Consider the following 14,683-nt stretch of genomic DNA (forward strand, 5'->3'; position numbering starts at 1 on the left):
CAACAAAAAAGATAAAATTTTACTTCTTTCTTTCTCCTTATTATGCCTCTACTTGATTTTTTTTTCTAATTGCTTTGGCTAATACCTTCAATACAATTCTTAAAACTAGTGGATCCGGACCAGGCGCGGTGGCTCACGCCTGTAATTCCAGCACTTTAGGAGGCCGAGGAGGGCAAATCACTTGAGGTCAGGAGTTTGAGACCAGCCTGACCAACATGGTGAAACCCCATCTCTACTAAAAGTACAAAAATTAGCTGGGCATGGTGGTGTATGCCTGTAATCTCAGCTACTCAGGAGGCTGAGGCACAAGAATCGCTTGAACCCGGGAGGTGGAGGTTGCAGTGAGCTGAGATTGCACTACTGCACTTCAGTCTGGGTGACAGAGTGAGACTCCGTCTCAAAACAAAACAAACAAACAAAAAACTAGTGGATCCAATGGGCCTTCTTATCTCAGTCCTGACTTTGGCATGAAAACCTCCCTTATTTGATTATTAAGTAAGATGCTGTACTTTGGGGGGAAATATATAAATATATAACCATGTTAAAGAAATATCCATGAGGTCCTGTTTTATCATTTTTAACATAAGTGTCAACTCCTAAATTTGTAAGTGGTAAAAAAATGAGTCACATTATTTATCTAAAAGAAAATCTGTTAATGTAACACATGATCATAGTAACTTCACAGACAAGTGTGTTCAAGAATGTCTATTTCAGGAGGTTTATAATCCCAGGGGAGGGGTGCCGCATGAGCCAATCACAGAATAATTCAAAGGCTCTAGGATGGAGAGTAGGGACAGTATAGTATAGTGGATCCCTATATTAAAAAGACTCAGGTTCGAGTTCGAGTCCTAACTCTGCAACTGTGATCATGGGCAAGTTACTCAGCCTCTCAGGGCCTCAATTGCCTTCTATGTAAATGAGGATAATGATGCTAGCTACCTGAAGGATTGCTGTGTTTAGTGAGATAATTGCCCCTGAAGATTTAGTTTAGGACTTGGCACATACTAAAAGCTCATTAAGTGGTAGCTCTTATCATTAAGTGCTAAAACAAGTAGTAAAGATAATAAATGCTATGAGGGGGTCTCTGGAGGAGGGGGGCATTTAAGCCAATTCTTTGAAAGCTTTGTAGGGTTTGAATAGACAGAGGATTGAGGAGGAAAAAGAGGACTTTCTAGGTAGGAGGGGAAAGATCTTTAAAATGTAAACGGTCATGCCAAAACAGTAGTTCATTTTAATTTGTGTTTTTTAAAAGTTCCAATTGCTTTTTTTGTCCAGCTGCCTTTTAAAAGCATCATTATTTAAAATCAAGCTGGGCATAGTGGCTCACACTTGTAATCCCAGCACTTTGGGAGGCCAAGACTGGCAGATCACTTGAAGCCAGAAGTTCGAGACCAGCCTCGTCAACATGGCAAAACCCCGTCTCTACTAAAAATACAAAAATTAGCAAGGTGTGGTGGCACATGCCTGTAAACCCAACTACTCGGGAGGCTGAGGCACAAGAATTGCTTGAACCCAGGAGTTGGAGGTGGCAGTGAGCCGAGTTTGTGCCACTGCACTCTAGCCTAGGTGACAGAGTGAAATTCTGTCTCAAAAATAAATAAATAAATAAATAAATAAAGCATCATTATTTAAAATTTGATTTGCTGTCATTACATTTTGCAGAATACTTGAATATGAATAGCATGTTTTATTACACATATGAGAGAAAAACATTTTGAATCAACTTCCATGCTGTCTATCTTTAAGGCCCCCATTGGCTTCCTCACCCCTTATAATTTTTGTCTAGCTGCTACTTTGCATTTTAATTTGACCCTGCCTTTTATTTATTTGCACTTATTACCAGAGTGCTTTCTTAAATTAAAATTTTTTGTGTGTTTCCTATTCAGTATTTGATGACTGTTTATTACTGTAATTCATTGTTCAGAAAAATGTACCACATCCCACATCCATCATTATACTCCATTCTCCATGGGGTCTAAACCATTTTACGGAGTCATTAAATGAATATGTTATTTGGGAATTAAATGAATGGAAAGAAAGGGAAAGGGTATCCAAAGGTGGTGAGGAGGTGAGGGAGGCAGTGGTGGGACTTATTCAAAGCACACCCTCCACTGCAAGCAGGAAGTACATAAAAAGCCTGAGCCTTTCCCTTTCCCCTACCTCCCCACTCTGCCCACTAGTCCTCTAATTTAGTGGAAACTTGCATTAATCTCTTTTTCAGACTGAGATTGGGAGTGTGCAGGGTGGTTGAACAAACATTTGTGAAACATGTTGGTTTTGTTATCCAAGAAGACTGATATGGTTTGGCTGTGTCCCCTTCCAAATCTCAACTTGAATTGTAGCTCCCATAATCCCCACGTATCATAGGAGGGACCCAGTGCGAGGTAATTGAATCATGGTGGTGGTGGGTTTTCCCATGCTGTTCTCATGACAATGAATAAGTCTCATGAGATCTGATGGTTTTATAAAGGGCAGTTCCCCTGCACAAGCTCTCTTGCCTGCTGCCATGTAAGATGTGCCTTTCCTCCTCCTTTGTCTTCTGCCATGATTGTGAGGCCTCCCCAGACATTTGGAACTGTGAGTCCATTAAACCTCTTTTTCTTTATAAATTACCCCGTCTCGGGTATTTCTTCATTGCAGTATGAAAATGGACTAATACAAAGACCCTGAATCAAGAATTTGAATGCCAATAGTTCATTTGAGAGGTGAACCTCAAAAACAACGGTGGGGAAAGGGGGAAGTAAAAAAGGAAGGAGAAGGAAGCCATGTTAAGGAGAAGGAAGGTATGTTATTGTCCAGAACTATAAAGGGTCATGTATTCATTTAAAATTTGAAAAAGAATAAATGCTTACTGGAGAAATTCCAGAAAAGATATATATGTATACAGATTATATGGATGTATATTATTATATGATATAAATGTCAAGAAGTGCGAAGGTTCTGAGATTTTACCGTACTTGCAAGCTAACAAGTTAGCCAGCCACAGATTCATAGATGCTGGCAGAAGACAGGAGACTCCTGGTTTAGAGGAAAGGGATATATTACTCATGGCACAGCAGGCAGTTCCCCACATTTCCACAGGGTGATGGGGAATGGCCCATATGGATGCTGCACATGCAGTATTTATCACCAAATTCCCATCCCTTTTCGACTAGGGCTGCTCTGGGGACCTTAACTCCATGGCACTTCTGGTCTATTGACCATTCTACCACACCCAGTTGTCAGAGCCAGTCCTGACCAAAATATGGAATTGGCTTTGATTACCAACTTCCCCTTCTCCAAACTTTCCCCAAGGTGACTGTCTCTACCTTCCCCAAGGAGAAAGTGGGTCCACATCTTTATGTGTCTTGGTCTCTTCTTTTATTCTCAGTGAAGTCTGCCATGGTAAACTCTTCATCTGCACTAGAGAGTAAATGGCTGGGAACAGCTGTGTTATCCTTGGAACTGGGATCGATGTCTTAAAGCTAAAGATTTAAACACCTCATCTAAGTGAAACGGGAGAGTTCCCTGATTCCCCTTGCGGATGTGTGATGGGGTGTCGCTTGCTTGGTCGCTGGCAGCTCAAACCCCTAGGGAGAGCATGCAGCTGGGCAGATGCAGAGGCCGTTGTGAGCACTTTTGGGCTCCGGCCCCAAGACAGCTTCTAGGGATGGGTGTCTGCAACTCCCGAAGCCCAAGTGGGCATGTGTTATCAAGCTCTTTCAGATTTGCCATCTGCAGGTGGCTTGTATGTTAAGCAGCTCAATGGACCCTCTGCCTTATTGCAAGGACTAGGGGGCAGTGTAACAGCCTTCTGTATCCTGAGTTATTGCCCAGTGTACCAGAAGAATCGGATCACACGTGGGCTCGAAAGATGAGTGCAAGATTTTATTGAATGGTGAAGGTGGCTCTCAGTGAGATGGATGGGGAGTCAGAAGGGGGTGGATGGAGTGGTAAGGTGGTCTTCCCCTGGAGTCAGGCCACCCAATGGCCAGATTCTTCTCCGACCGCCCCTAGCTGAATTCCCCTCAGCATCCAGATGTTACTCCTCTTCTCTCTTTCTCTGCTGCGTTGTTCCACTATCGCTGGTCTGCTGGTCCCAACATTCAGCCACTTGTGTGTGTGCCCACTAAGGTCTTGGGTTTATACAGGGGCAGGATGGGCGGGGGGACACGGCAGTCCAAAAGGCAACTTTTTGGGTGCAAAAACAGAAAAGCCTGTCTTCATTTAGGGCCGCAGGTCTTCAGGCTTGAGGGTGGGGTCTTTGCCGGGGAGCCACCTTCTTCTACCCAGTATTTCCCCATCTCCTGTCCATCTCATTTCCCCACTCTGAAGAGGTACATCTAACTGCTGTTAGAATATGTATGACGACTGACCTTAGCTACTTCCTGCTGACAGGGAGCATTGTTTTGGGGAAAATAGCAGTCAGATTCCTCTCAGAGGTCTATCTAAGGGTCCCCAGCAAAGTGGAGCCATTGTCTGAGGCTCTGGTTGCCTGACCATTTGGAGTTTGATGGTTTCTAGGTGTGAGAGAATAAAACAAGTTTTATAAGGTTAAGTATCCATGGGTTAAACGTGTATTATATAAGGAAAGAATCTAGTGCCAAGGGTTACAGAGATAAGAAGTGAGGCCGGGTGCTGTGGCTCACCCCTGTAATCCCAGCACTTTGGGAGGCCGAGGCAGAGGGATCACCTAAAGTCAAGAGTTCAAGACCAGCCTGGCCAACATAGTGAAACCCCGTCTCTAAAAATACAAAAATTAGCCGGGTATGGCGGCGCACACCTGTAATCCCAGCTACTTGGGACGCTGAGGCAGGAGAATTGCTTGAACCTTGGAGGTGGAGGTTGCAGTGAGCCAAGATCATGCCACTGCACTCCAGCCTGGGTGACAGAGTGAGACTCCATCTCAAAAAAAAAAAAAAAAAAAGAAAGAAGTGAAATATATGAATTATTCTGAAAACATTATTGTGCTCTGTGGTATAGAACAGAACAAAGGTAAGAACAGCAAGCATAGGCAAGACTATAAAGAGGATACCCATGGAAGGCTAATTATCAACACTTATCTTTTGTGATTTTTAGCTTGAGGTCCCCAATCTCTTCACATTGGTACTTTGGGTGTTCTTCTGGGTCAACGGAGGTGACTCTGTTGGCTTCCCAAGTCTTTACTTGGGTATAATGAATCCAAGAGTCTATTCCAGTGACCTTCACTGCCACAGGAGTAGAAAGGAGTACAGTGTAGGGTCCCTCCCAACCTGGGCCTATAGAGAGAGAAAGGGAAGGGATATCACTTTTACTAGCACTAGGTCCCTTGGGTTGAACAGAGGTGGCCCTGGTTCACGGGATTGGGCCTCCAACAATTGTTTCAGTTCCTGTTGAAAATGGACCAAAGAGGTTATGTGCTTAGTTAAATTAGAGGTTTCTTGGTCTAGCAAGAGATAACTGGTGAGAAAAGGCTATCCACACATCATTTCAAAGGGACTCAAACCTAGCTTTGAAGGAGTGTTTCTGACATGTAGCAGGGCTATGGGGAGAAGGGTAGTCCAGGGGAGATGAGTCTCCTGAGACGGTTTCCTGAGGTGCCTTTTGATAATATCATTTGTCTTTTCTACCTTTCCCGGGGATTGTGGTCTCCAGGCATAATGAAGATAGTACTGTAGAACCAAGTGCCTTTGAGACCCCCTGGGTGACAGCCACCTTGAACGAGGGGCCATTATTGCTCTGGAGATACTTAGGAAGTCCAAAACAGGGAATTATCTCATTGATTAGTACTTTTATCACCTCAGAGGCTTTCTCTGTCTGACATGGAAATGCTTCTACCCAGTTAGTGAATGTATCTATTTATAGTAGGAGGTACTGGATGCCCCTTGTCTTTGGCATATGGGTGAAATCCATTTGCCAGTCTTCCCCAAGGTAGCCTCTTGTCTTTTGAGTTCCTGGCCAAAGAAGCTGTCGATTAAGGAGATTGTTTTTAAGGCAGATCTTGCCACCATTAACAACTTGTTTAACCCTTTGTATTAGATTTTTACCTGAGAACAATCTCTGGGCCAGTTGATAGGTTTTATCCTTACCTAGGTGGAAGGCCTGGTGAAGGCTTTTAAGTACTTTCCATTGGTTGGCAGCTGGTAGATGAAGCTTATCGTCCTCCGATTGTAGCCATCCTGAGGACTGCAGGATGTATCCCCAAGAGGTGGCCCATTCTATTTCTGCAAGAGAGTATTGAGGTTTTATTTCTCTGATGCGGCCCTCCCAGATCAGTAGGGCTTCAAGTGGATCAGAGACCTGGGCCCCCTTGCTGCTGATTTAGCTGCTTTGTCCTCCAGCCTATTTCCCTCGGCTATCTCATCCATCACTCTTTGATGGCCTTTACAATGTATTATTGCCAGCTCCCATGGGAGGAAAACCAAGGAAAATAGTCTTATTAATTTCCTGATGGTATTTAATGGGAGACTCATTAGCTGTGAGGAAGTTCTTCTCTTTCCAGATAGTAGCATGGGCATGGAGGACTAGGAAAGCATACTTAGAATCAGTATAAATTGGCCAGGCGCGGTGATTCACGCCTGTAATCCCAGCACTTTGGGAGGCCGAGGCAGGCGGATCACCTGAGGTCAGGAGTTCAAGACCAGCCTGACCAACATGGAGAAACCCTGTCTCTACTGAAAATACAAAATTAGCCGGGCATGGTGGCGCATGCCTGTAATCCCAGGTACCCGGGAGGCTGAGGCAGGAGAATCGCTTGAACCTGGGAGGCAGAGGTTGCAGTGAGCTGAGATTGCACCATTGCACTCCAGCCTGGAAGTGCAATGAAGAGGAAACTCCGTCAGAAAGAGAGAGAGAGAGAGAGAGAGAGAGAGAATCAGTATAAATGCTGTTTTTCCTTTGCTTAACTTGAGCGCCCTCTTGAGGGCAATTAGTTTGGTTAGTTGAACACTTGTGCCCTAGAAGAGGTGCACTCTCAACTATATCGTTCATATAGCTGTTGCATACCCTGCTTTATGGGTTCCTTGTTCTACAAAAGAACTCCCGTCCGTAAAGAGAATCCAGTCTGGGTAAAACAGACTCGGGGCTGTTGCAGGGGGCACAGTGGGAGTGAGATCAGCTCTTTGGTTTGTGTGGGAGCTGGGTGGGGCCTGTGACTGCCGGCTTTCCCCCACTTCCCTGACAACTTGCATGACTCAGCAGAGGCAGCCATAATCCTCCTAGGAACACAACTTCAGTGACCTGGGAATCTCACCCCCATCCCCCATGGCAGCCGCAGCAAGACCCGCCAAGGAGAGCACGCCTAGCCCTGCTCCCACCTGATGGTCCTTCACTACCCACCCTGGTAGCAGAAGGCAAAGGACATATAATCTTGGGAGTTCTACAGCCGTGCCTACTGCCAGTCCCTCTCCACACTATTATAGTTGATGCTTTCTGGAAAGCACCACCTCCTGGCAGGAAGCCAACCAGCACAAAAATAGAGCATTAAACCAACAAAGCTAAGGACCCCCATGGAGTCCATTGCACCCTCCGCCACCTCCACCAGAACAGGTGCTGGTATCCATGGCTGAAAAACTCACAGATGGTTCACATCACAGGACTCTGTGCAGACAACCCCCAGTACCAGCCTGGAGCCGGATTGACTCACTGGGTGGCTAGAACCAGAAGAGAGACAACAATCACTGGAGTTCAGCCCACAGGAAGCCACATCCCCAGAAAAGGGGGAGAATACTATATCAAGGGAATACCCCATGGGACAAAAAAATCTGAACAACAGCCTTCAGCCCTAGACCTTCCCTCTGACAGAGCCTACACAAATGAGAAGGAACCAGAAAACCAGCCCCGGTAATATAACAAAACAAGGCTTGTCAACACCTCCCAAAAATTACACTGGTTCACCAGCAATGGATCCAAACCAAGAAGAAATCCCCTATTTACCTGGAAAAGAATTCAGGAGGCTAGTTATTAAGCTAATCAGGGAGGGACCAGAGAAAGGCGAAGCCCAATGCAAGGAAATCCAAAGAAATGATGCAAGAAGTGAAGGGAGAAATATTCAAGGAAATAGATAGCCTAAAGAAAAAACAATCAAAAATTCAGAAAACTTTGGACACACTTTTAGAAATGCGAAATGCTCTGGAAAGTCTCAGCAATAGAATTGAACAAGTAGAGGAAAGAAACTCAGAGCTCGAAGACAAGGTCTTTGAATTAACCCAATCCAACAAAGACAAAGAAAAAAGATTAAGAAAATATGAACAAAGCCTCCAAGAAGTCTGAGATTATGTTAAACACCCAAACCTAAGAATAATCAGTGTTTCTGAGGAAGAAGACAATTCAAAATGCTTGGAAAATATATTTGGGGGAATAATCAAGGAAAACTTCCCCAGCCATGCTAGAGACCTAGACATGCAAATACAAGAAGCACAAGGAACACCTGGGAAATTCATCACAAAAAGATCATCGCCTAGGCACACTGTCATCAGGTTATCCAAAGTTAAGACAAAGGAAAGAATCTTAAGAGCTGTGAGACAGAAGCACCAGGTAACCTGTAAAGGAAAACCTATCAGATTAACAGCAGATTTCTCAGCAGAAACCCTACAAGCTAGAAGGGATTGGGGCCCTATCTTCAGCCTCCTCAAACAAAACAATTATCAGCCAAGAATTTTGCATCTGGCAAAACTAGGCATCATATATGAAGGAAAGATACAGTCGTTTCAGACAAACAAATGCTGAGAGAATTCGCCATTACCAAGCCACCACTACAAGAACTGCTAAAAGGAGCTCTAAATCTTGAAACAAATCCCGAAAACACATCAAAACAGAACCTCTTTAAAGCATAAATCACACAGGACCTGTAAACCAAAAATACAAGTTAAAAAGCAAAACAAACAAACAAAGTATGCAGGCAACAAAGAGCATGATGAATGCAACGGTACCTCACATTTCAATACTAACATTGAATGTAAATGGCCTAAATGCTCCACTTAAAAGATACAGAACCGCAGAATGGATAAGAACTCACCAACTGGCCGGGTGCGGTGGCTCTCGCCTGTAATCCCAGCACTTTGGGAGGCTGAGGTGGACGGATCACAAGGTCAGGAGATCGAGACCATCCTGGCTAACAAGGTGAAATCCCATCTCTACTAAAAATACAAAAAATTAGCCGGGTGTGGTGGTGGGCACCTGTTGTCCCAGCTACTCAGGAGGCTGAGGCAGGAGAATGGCGTGAACCCGGGAGGCGGAGCTTGCAGTGAGCCGAGATTATGCCACTGCACTCCAGCCTGGGCAACAGAGCGAGACTCCATCTCAAAAACAACAACAACAAAAAAAACAAAAACAGAACAAACAAAAAGAACTCACCAACCATCTGCTGCCTTCAGGAGACTCACCTAACACATAAGGACTCACATAAAGTAAAGGAGTGGAAAAAAGGCATTTCATGTAAATGGACACCAAAAGTGAGCAGGGATAGCTATTCTTATATTAGACAAAACAAACTTTAAAGCAATAGCAGTTAAAAGAGAAAAAGAGGGACATTATATGATGGTAAAAGGCCTTGTCCAACAGGAAAATATCACAATCCTAAACATACATGCACATAACACTGGAGCTCCCAAATTTATAAAACAATTACTAATAGACCTAAGAAATGTGATAGAGAGCAATACAATAATAGTGGGGGACTTCAATACTCCACTGACAGCACTAGACAGGTCATCAAGACAGAAAGTCAGTAAAGAAACAATGAATTTAAACCATACCTTGGAACAAATGGACTTAACAGACATACACAGAACATTTCATCCAACAACCACAGAATACACATTCTATTCGACAGTGCATGGAACTTTCTCCAAGATAGACCATACAATAGACCATGAAATGAGTCTCAATAAATTTAAGAAAATTGAAATTGTATCAAACACTCTCTCAGACCACAGTGGAATGAAACTGGAAACCAACTCCAAAAGGAACCTTCAAAATCACCACGCAAATACATGGAATTAAATAACCTGCTCTTGAATGAGCATAAGGTCAAAAACCAACTCAAGATGGAAATTTAAAAATTCTTCAAACTGAATGACAATAATGACACAACCTATCAAAACCTCTGGGATACAGCTAAGGCAGTGCTAAGAGGAAAGTTCATAGTCCTAAACACCTACATCAAAAAGTCTGAAAGAGCACAAACAGACAATCTAAGGTCATACCTCAAGGAACTAGAGAAAGAAGAACAAACCAAACCCCAAACCAGCAGAAGAAAGGAAATGACCAAGATCAGAGCAGAACTAAATGAAGTTGAAATTTAAAAAAACTAATACAAAAGATAAATGAAACAAAAAGCTGGTTCTTTGAAAAGATAAATAAAATTGATAGACCATTAGCAAGATTAACCAAGAAAAGAAGAGAGAAAATCCAAATAACCTCGCTGAGAAACAAAACAGGAGATATTACAACTGACACTACTGAAATACAAAAGATCATTCAAGGCTACTATGAACACCTTTACACACATAAACCAGAAAACCTAAAAGAGATGGATAAATTCCTGGAAAAATACAACCTTTCTAGCTTAAATCAGGAAGAATTAGATACCCTGAACAGACCAATAACAAGCAGAGCGATTGAAATGGTAATTTAAAAATTACCAACAAAAAATGTCCAGGACTTTTTCTGTCCAGGACAGAAGGATTCACAGAAGAATTCTATCAGACATTCAAAGAAGAATTGGTATCAATCCTTTTGACACTATTCCATAAGATAAAGAAAGAAGGAACCCTCCCTAATTCATTCTATGAAGCCAGCATCACCCTAATACCAAAACCAGGAAAGGACACAACCAAAAAAGAAAACTGGCCAGGTGTGGTGGCTCACGCCTGTAATCCCAACACTGGGAGGCTGAGGTGGGCAGATCACGAGGTCAGGAGATCAAGACCATCCTGGCCAACATGGTGAGTCCCCGTCTCTACTAAAATACAAAAAATTAGCCGGGCCTGGTGGTGCGTGCCTGTAGTCCCAGCTACTTGGGAGGTTGAGGCAGGGGAATCACCACTTGAACCCAGGAGCTGGAGGTTGCAGTGAGCTGAGATTGCGCCACTGCACTCCAGCCTGGTGACAGAGCAAGGCTCCGTCTCAAAAAAAAAAAGAAAACTACAGACCAATATCCTTGATGAACATAGATGCTAAAATCCTTAACAACATACTAGCTAACTAAATCCAACAACATATCAAAAAGGTAATCCACCATGATTAAGTGGGTTTCATACCAGGGATGCAGGGATGGTTTAACATACACAAGTCAATAAATGTGATACACCACATAAACAGAATTAAAAACAAAAATCACACGATCATTTCAATAGATGCAGAAAAAGTATTTGACAAAATCCAGCATCACTTTATGATTAAAACCCTCAGCAAAATCAGCATACAAGGAACATACCATAATGTAATAAAAGCCATCTATGACAAACCCACAGCCAACATGATACTAAATGGAGAAAAGTTGAAAGCATTCCCTCTGAGAATTGGAACAAGAGAAGGATGCACACTCTCACCACTCCTCTTCCACATAGTACTGGAAGTCCTAGCCAGAGCAATCAGGCAAGAGAAAGAAATAATGGGCATCCAAATCTTTAAAGAGGAAGTCAAACTGTCCCTGTTTACTGACGATATGATCGTTTACCTTGAAAACCGTAAGGACTCCAACAGAAAGCTCATAGAACAGATAAAAGAATTCAGCAAAGTTTCCGGATACAAGATTAATGTACACAAATCAGTAGTTCTTCTATACACCAACAGAGACCAAGTGGAGAATCAAATCAAGAACTCAAGCCCTTTTACAATAGCTGTAAAAAAATAAAATACTTAGGAATGTAGCTAACAAAAGAGTCGAAAGACCTACAAGGAAAACCACAAAACATTGCTGAAAGAAATCATAGATGGCACAAACAAATGGAAACACATCCATTGGGTAGAATCAATATTGTGAAAACGACCATACTGCCAAAAGCAAATTACAAATTCAATACAATCCCCATCAAAATACCGCCATCATTCTTCACAGAGTTAGAAAAAACAATTCTAAAATTCATGTGAAACCAAAAAAGAACCCACATAGCCAAAGCAAGACTAAGCAAAAAGAACAAATCTGGAGGCATCACACTACCTGATTTCAAACTATACTATAAGGCCATAGTCACCAAAACATGGTACTGGTATAAAAACAGGCATATAGATCAATAGAACAGAATAGAAAACCCAGAAATAAACCCAAATACTTACAGCCAACTGCTCTTCAACAAAGCAAACAAAAACATAAAGTGGGGAAAGGACACCCTTTTCAACAAATGGTGCTGGGATAATTGGCTAGCTACACGTAGGAGAATGAAACTGGATCCTCATCTCTCACCTTATACAAAAATCAACTCAAGATGGATTAAGGACTTAAACCTAAGACCTGAAACTGTGAAGAGTCTAGAAGATAACACTGGAAAAACCTTTCTAGACACTGGCTTAGGCAAGGATTTTATGACCAAGAACCCAAAAGCAAATGCAGTAAAAACAAAGGTAAATAGCTAGGACCTAATTAAACTGAAGAGCTTTCGCATGGCAAAAGGAACAGTCGGGAGAGTAAACAAACAACCCACAGAGTGGGAGAAAAATCTTCACAATCTATACATCTGACAAAGGACTAATATCCAGAATCTACAACGAACTCAAACAAATCAGTAAGAAAAAAACAATCCCACAAAAAACTGGGCTAAGGACATGAATAGACAATTCTCAAAAGAAGATAAACAAATGGCCAACAAACATATGAAAAAATGCTCAACATCACTAATAATCAGGGAAATGCAAATCAAAACCACAATGTGATGTCATCTTACTCCTGCAAGAATGGCCATAATCAAAAAATTAAAAAACAGTAGATGTTGGCATGGATGCAGTGATCAGGGAACACTTCTACACTGCTGGTGGGAATGTAAACTAGTACAGCCACTATGGGAAACAGTGTGGAGATTCCTTAAAGAACTAAAAGTAGAACTACCATTTGATCCAGCAATCCCACTACTGGGTATCTACCCAGAGGTAAAGAAGTCATTATATGAAAAAGATACTTGCACACGCATGTTTATAGCAGCACAATTCACAATTGGAAAATCATGGAACCAACCTAAATGCCCGTCAATCAATGGGTGAATAAAGAAACTGTGGTGTATATATATATACGATGAAATACTACTCAGCCATAAAAAGGAATGAATTAACAGCATTTGCAATGACCTGGATGAGACTGGAGACTGTTATTCTAAGTGAAGTAACTCAGGAATGGAAAACCAAAACCAAACATCATATGTTCTCACCGATATGTGGGAGTTAAGCTATGAGAATGCAAAGGCATAAGAATGATACAGTGGACTTTGGGGACTTAGGGGGAAAGGTGGGAGGGGGACGAGAGATAAAAGACTACAAATAAGGTGCAGTGTATACTGCTTAGGTGATGGGTGCACAAGGATCTCACAAATCACCACTAAAGAATTTACTCATGTAACCAAATACCACCTGTACCCCAACAACTTATGAAAAAATAAAATGATTTTTTAAAAAGACATAATCCAGTCTGGGTTCTCTAAGGGGGTTTCCTTGAGGTCCTCTCTGGCCACATAGGTTTGTGCTACTATTTGTTTGCAGTCATGTTCAAGTTCTCCAATTTCCTCTGGGAGGAAGGTGGCTAGATTTAGGGAGGGACAGGTTCTTAATTGGACCACAGATCCTTCTAATAACAGAGCTTGATACCTCAGGAGGCAGTTGTCTGTTAGCCAGAGACTCCCCTTAGCAGACAGTAGTCCTGCCACATTAAGTTATTCCCCATGGTTAACTTAGTAGCCTCTGGTACCAGCAAGGCTGCTAGTGTGATTGCCCGGAGGCAAGCCACCCATTCTTTGGTTACCAAATAGAGCTCCTCACTCAGGTTACAGGCTACTGGCCTGTGTTAGGACTCCCAGTGTCATTCCCTTTCTCTCTGACACATAAAGAGTAAACATTTTCCCTATGGGGAGACTAAGGGCTAGTGCCTTAAGCAAGGCTTGTTTTAATTGGTTGACGGCCTTTTTAGCCTCCAGTTCCCAAGTTAGACAATGAGTTTTAGCTGCCTGAGTCTCCTTTATTATGTGATAAAGGGGATGAGCCATTTCACCGTACCCCAGGTATCCATACTCTGCAGAATCTTGTAATGCCCGAGAATCCCCTTAGTTGCTTGAGGGCTTTGGGGAAAGGAAAGGAGGAGATAGGTTTAATCCTCTCTTCGCCCAATGTTCTGGTCCCCTCTGACAAGACCAAGCCTAGGTACTTCACTGAAGTCTGACAGAGCTGAGCTTTAGATTTTGAAACTTTATATCCACTGTTAGCCAGAAAATTAAGAAGAGCCCTACTGCTCTCCTGAGAGATTTCCTCAGTTGGAGCACAGAGGAGAAGGTCATCCAAATATTGCAAAACTTTAACCTGAGGATAAAGGAACTCAGAGAGGTTTCTTAATAATGCCTGCCCAAACAAGTGGGGACTGTCTCAGAACCCCTGAGGTAACACTATCCAGGTTAACTGGGTGGTTTGGTTAAAGGGATCCACAAAGGCAAACAAATACTGGGAGTCGGGGTGTAACAGTATGCAAAAGAAGGCATCCTTTAGGTCCAGGACTGTGAACCATTTAGTTCCCTCAGGTATTTGGGCT

This window comes from Pan troglodytes, chromosome X (genome assembly GCF_028858775.2).
Source record: "Pan troglodytes isolate AG18354 chromosome X, NHGRI_mPanTro3-v2.0_pri, whole genome shotgun sequence".
Classification (NCBI taxonomy): domain Eukaryota; kingdom Metazoa; phylum Chordata; class Mammalia; order Primates; family Hominidae; genus Pan; species Pan troglodytes.